At 40.1% G+C, this 5,909-nt stretch overlaps 1 pseudogene; it reads left to right on the top strand.

Moving 5' to 3' along the window:
* Positions 1-3,686: 3,686 nt before the first annotated feature.
* On the top strand, positions 3,687-4,631 carry LOC103208553 (annotated as a pseudogene).
* The last annotated feature ends 1,278 nt before the right edge of the window (positions 4,632-5,909 follow it).

The following is a 5,909-nucleotide window of genomic DNA, read 5'->3' as shown; positions in this document are numbered from 1 at the left end:
CAGTTTCCTAGTGCTGTTGTAACACAAACACCATAGTAGGTGGCTTCAAGGAACAGAAATTTATTTTCTCACAGTCCTGGAGGCTAAAGGTCTAAATCAGGGCCTTGGCCATGTTGGTTCTTTCCTTGTAGGCAATCTTGGGCATTGCTTGGTTCTTTGGTTTGTGGATGATCCTCACACAGCCCCTGTCTCCCTCAGTGTATGTATGTGTATATAATCTGCTCTTTTTATAAATCAGAAGTGATTACATTCAGAACCCACTTGACTCAAGCATGATCTAGTTAACATAAAAAAGAAAACCCTATTTCCAAATAGGATTGCATCTACAAGTAACCCATAAGGGTTAGGATTCCAAGGCATATATTTTGGGGACACAATTCAATGAATAACAGTAACTATATCTTGCACAAAACAGAAAAGAAAGAACTGTCGTCTCACCTTCAAAACACAGATTCTTTTCTCCTACATTAGAAGAAAAGGCATTTCTCCTCTAGGCAATTAGATGCTTGCTTTCACCCTGCAATTTAAAGATGATGATGTAGCTGATTATTTCTTTGTTTATTTTTCAGTGGAAGATCCTATTTCAATTTTTTTCTTCTACCAAAGTACTTAACACAAGAGTCACAATTTTTGCCATGTGGACTGTATTCACCTCTGGTTTCCAATATAGAAGGGTTTTTTTTTTTTTTTTTTGTGACTATAGTAGTGGGGTAAACAATACACTTTGTTCACCTCACTATTTTACCTAGACATCCTCACTAATAATATTGAATCAATCTTCTGTAACCCTCTTCAGAACTTTAGTCCATCAAATAATATTTTTTTCTCTGAAATCTTCAACTATGAACACCACTGGAAAATTTTTTCAGTCTAAACTTTAGACTCTACAGCATGCTTAGGTTTTCCCCAAATATTTTATATACTATTTTTTTTAACCTTATTTCCTCTTTTCTTCAAATAACAACAAACATATCTTCATTTGTTGCCTTGAATTTTCTCAATAGTTCCAGGTATATTATATTTTGAATGATTGCTAGAATGCTACCTGGGTATTTTGCAAATATCTCTTGCAAAACATTTCAAATATAAATTCATTTCCTAATTCTTAAACCTCCCTCCTCCTTCTCATCCTTCTCCTTAATTTCTCATTGAAACTTTAATTCCTTCTATTACCTAAGCTCAAAATGAGAAAGTCATGCCTAACACTGTGACTTGACATTTAAGACCCTCTTCTATTCATCTTCATTCAGTTTGTAGCATATCACCTTGCTTTGTAGTGAGTAGTACATGCTTGTTGAATGGTTGAATAAGAATATTCAGATCCCTTTCTTTACTTATTGCCTATCCTCTTCTTCCTGTCTATTCTGAATCAAGGAAATAGCTCTTGATATGAAGGAAGGGATCAAAATCTAAGACAGGGACTAATAAAATTTCAGAGTTCTAGAGCAATTCAAGGGAGGACTGAGGACTCATGCCCAGATAGAGCATGATGGTAGCTTCCAAAAATGTCCGGGAGTGCTCTTGGTGCACTGTGTTCATCATCTTAAACTGCCTGAGACTGCGTTTCCTCTGAGCAGGAAAAGAAAGGTTTAGCAGTACACCAATATCAATCAGTGTCCCATGATAAGAATTGCTCTATCTTTGGATGGGTTTCCTGTGACAGGTAAGCTCACACTCTGACCATAGCAAGGGATTCCATGGTCCTTCTGGAGCAGCCTGTGTCAAAGAACCCAGATGGGTGTAACCTGTGATGCTCAATCCTCTGACAGGGAATAGTACTGTTAGGCCCAAACCCTTGCTTGATATTCCTGAAGGTTCCTGACCTCTCAATTTCCTACCCATTCTAGCAGGACATTTCTTCTGCCTTCTAAGTGTCACTGTTTTTTCTGTTTTGGATCCCTCTTAAAGATCCTGTTTCTTATTTGAAGAACAGCCATAAGACTTCCAATTTTTCATATTCTCCTTAGTCTATTCCTCAGGCCTGACTCTCCCTGTCACCAGAATAGGAAATTCATGCTCCCTTCCAAAAGACCCAATCTAAAGAAAACAGACATGAACTTTCTCAAAGAGAAATAACAGCAACTAATCCAGCTCTGATGGCGTAGTACCTAAGGCATTTGACTGCTAACCAGAAGGAAGGAAGATTGAGCAATCTACTTCTTAGTAATACTGCCTCAGAAACCCAAGGAGGGGTCACTATGAGTTGAATTGACTCAAGGGCAGTGCGTTTTTGGTTGGAATCCAGTAAACACATAATGGATGCTATATCTTTAAAGTGAATTTCCCTTTGGAGTGGGAAGAAATCATTGCCCTTGGGTGGGATCAAGGACTTCTCTGCCTCTAATCCAATATTTCCTGATGAATTTAAATAAAGAATCCTTCCCATCCTATTCTAGGGAGTAAAGGTTTTCTTGGATCACTATGGAGTTGGCTAAACAGAGATCTCCACTGACATATCCCTGCTAACCTCCTGAGGGAAGGGTTTGGTTAACTAATTGTCCTTGTCAAGACTAAATAGTATCACACTGGGCTGAGAATGTGCACTCTAGAGTCAGATTGGCCTCTCTTTCATTATTTGTAAAATCAGTATAACAATATCAGTTACCCTCCTGGAGGCACAATGGTAAAGTGCTCAAACAGGGAGGAAAAAAAAAGTAGACCAAAGTTCCAAATCATAGAAAAAGATCATATTTTCTGGTCTGATAGAGAATGGTGGAATCCCAGAGATTGTGGTTGTTACACACTCTTCAAGCCTGGAACTGATCCCAGCCCTGGGGATCAGCTCTCAGCCAAACAGTTGACAGGCCTATAAAGTGGATAATCACACCCATGAGGAATGTACTCCTCAGTACAATCAACCGTGTGACACCAAAAGGGCAGCATTTGCCCCCAAACAAAGCTCAGAAGGCAAGAAGGGCAGGAAAGAAGGACAATAGTTGGAGAACTCAAGGAGGAAGTGGAAAGAGTGCTGTCACACTGAGGGAATTTCAACCAATGATGTGAAACAAAATGTATATAAACTGTGCATGGAAAACTAATTTACTCTGTATACTTTCACTCAAACTATAATTAATTTTTTTTTTTTTTTGATTCAAGCATACCAATGACTCTACAGTAGAACAGATCTGATGATCTACTCCCATAAAGATTATAGCCTGGGAACCCCTATGAGGCAGTTCTATTCTGTCATGTAGGGTTGCCATGAGTGACAAAGGAGCTCTGGTGGCATAGTGCCTAAGGCATTTGACTGCTACCATAAGGCTGGCAGTTCAAACCCACCAGCCACTCCTTGGAAGGAAGACTGAGCAATCTACTTCTGTAGAGATATTGCCTCGGAAACCCAAGGAGGTGTTGCTATGCATTAGAATTGACTCATCAGCAGTGAGTTTGGTTTTGTTTTTCTTTGAATGAGAAAAAACCTGATGGGAAACAACAACAATAAGTTTTTCCAAAAGGATGAAATGAATATAATGAATAATGACCATAAAGCATTCACTACAGTGCCTAGCATGTGATGAATACTTAATTTAATGTCAGAGGTGGTGATGATGATGATTGTAAAATTTCATTGGGACAAGCTAAATACTCCAATAGATTCCAAGTTCCAATGCATCAAGAACACATATTTTTTATGTTGATATACTTGTGTCCTACATTGAAAGGTACCCTGGATCTCCAGCTTGATACTCTGCATGGCGTCACCCAGCAACTCCTCCACTGCTCAAGTCACTGAATTCCTCCTCATCTGCTTCCCTAACTACCAGAGTTGGCAGCACTGGCTGTCTCTGCCACTCAGTCTCCTCTTCCTCCTGGCCATGACGGCTAATGTCACCCTCCTGATCACCATCCAGCTAGAGACCTCTCTGCACGAGCCTATGTACTACCTCCTCAGCCTTCTCTCTCTGCTGGACATTGTGCTGTGTCTCACCGTCATCCCCAAGGTCTTAGTTATCTTCTGGTTTGACCTCAGATCCATCAGCTTCTCTGCCTGCTTTCTCCAGATGTTCATCATGAATAGTTTCTTGACCATGGAGTACTGCACATTCATGGTCATGGCCTATGACCGCTATGTGGCCATTTGCCAACCACTGAGGTACCCATCCATCATCACTAATCAATTTGTGTGTAGGGCTGCCATCTTTGTTGTGGTTGAAATGCCCTTTTCTCTACCTGTTTCCATCCTTTCTGCCAAACTCAAACACTGAAATGAAAATATCATTAAAAACTGCATTTGTACTAACCTGTCTGTGTCCAAACTCTCTTGTGATAACATCACATTTAATTGGTTCTATCAGTTTGTGGCAGGCTGGACCCTGCTGGGTTCTGACCTCATCCTTATTGTTCTTTCTTATTCTTTTATCCTGAAAACTGTGCTAAGGATCAAGGCTGAGGGGGCTATGTCCAAGGCTCTGAGCACCTGTGGCTCCCACTTCATCCTCATCCTCTTCTTCAGCACAGTCCTGCTGGTTCTGGTGATCACTAATGTGGCCAAAAGGAGAATTCCCCCAGATGTACCCATTCTGCTCAATATTCTGCACCACCTTATACCCCCAGCTCTGAACCCCATTGTTTATGGAGTGAGAACCAAAGAGATCAAGCTGGGAATCCAGAAGCTTCTGAGAAAATTGTAAGAGGTAAACAAAGATCAGAGCCACCTTTGCAATTGTTAGTAAAAATAGGGAATGATTTTTTATGTTGCAAAGGAAATGTCAATTTTTATTCCTAGAATGAGTTCTGATTCTACTTTTTCCCAAACTCCAGGCAACAATGAAGACATTCACTTACAAACTTTTGTTTCTTATTGCTTCAAGGAAGACCTCTTTTTCCTGGATTCTGTGCTTACCTGGAAATTTTCTGTCTTAATTCCTAACAGAAGGTCTTGACAAACCTTAACCAAGTGGAGTTGAATCAGAGGGGGAGTGTTTGGCCATTAAAGTAATAATCTTTGTATGATGCCATTAATAAATCTGCCTGTCTCCTGTTCTGCAAAGGACATAGGTGGTTTTTTTGTCTCCTGATTCAGGCTGACAGAGTCCTACCTGGCTTTTGGACCAGGAGGGGATTGCTTGGGCTAAAGGAAGTGTTGGTATTGATGCTAGAGCTTTGACTCCTGGGGTAGAGTACTTTGCCCTTAACAACCTCAACCATCTTCTTTGCCATCCTTGGCAGATGTACCATCCTCTGACCTTTTAGATCCTCTCAGATCCTGTTGAAAATTTCAGTCTGTGCCACCTCTCTGAGTGTGACTTTCCTCCTATTATTTCTTTTTTTCTATTAAAATTTTATTTCTTCATTATTTATTTTCAAAGGAGATTGGCTACTTTTTAGAGTGGTAACATCTTTTAGATGTGATATGTTCCTTTGTTCATTACCCTTATATTCATGGCTTTATAATTTTGACTTTATCTTATTTTACCTGACTCTAGGAGTTCCTGGGTGGTGCAAATGATTAATGTACTTGGCTGCCAATGAAAGGCTGGAAATTTGAGTCATCCAGAGGCACCTTGGAGGAAAGGCCTGGTGATCTACTTCTGAAAAATGTATCCATTACAAATGCTATGGAGCATAATTCTGTTCTGACATGCATGAGATCATCAGGAGTCAGTGTTGACTTGATGGCAAGTGGTACCTGACTATGAAACCAAAGCAAACCAAATTCACTGCCATTGAGTCAGTTTTGACTCATAGTGACTCTATAGGACAGAGTAGAACTGCCCCATAGATTTTCCAAGGCTGTAAATCTTTATGGAAGCAGACTGCCTCATCTTTCTTCCATAGAGTGGTTAGTGGGCTTGACTGGCTGACATTTTGGTTAGCAGCCTAATGTTTTAACCTCAGTGCCAATAAAGCTCCTTAACTGACTATAAGGAAGCTAAAACTTTCAATCAAATGTCAAACACCATTCCTAT

This window comes from Orycteropus afer, unplaced genomic scaffold (assembly GCF_000298275.1).
Source record: "Orycteropus afer afer isolate SDZICR_OR568_19922 unplaced genomic scaffold, OryAfe1.0 scaffold00014, whole genome shotgun sequence".
Taxonomy (NCBI): domain Eukaryota; kingdom Metazoa; phylum Chordata; class Mammalia; order Tubulidentata; family Orycteropodidae; genus Orycteropus; species Orycteropus afer.
This window is presented reverse-complemented; position numbering and strand designations above follow the sequence as displayed.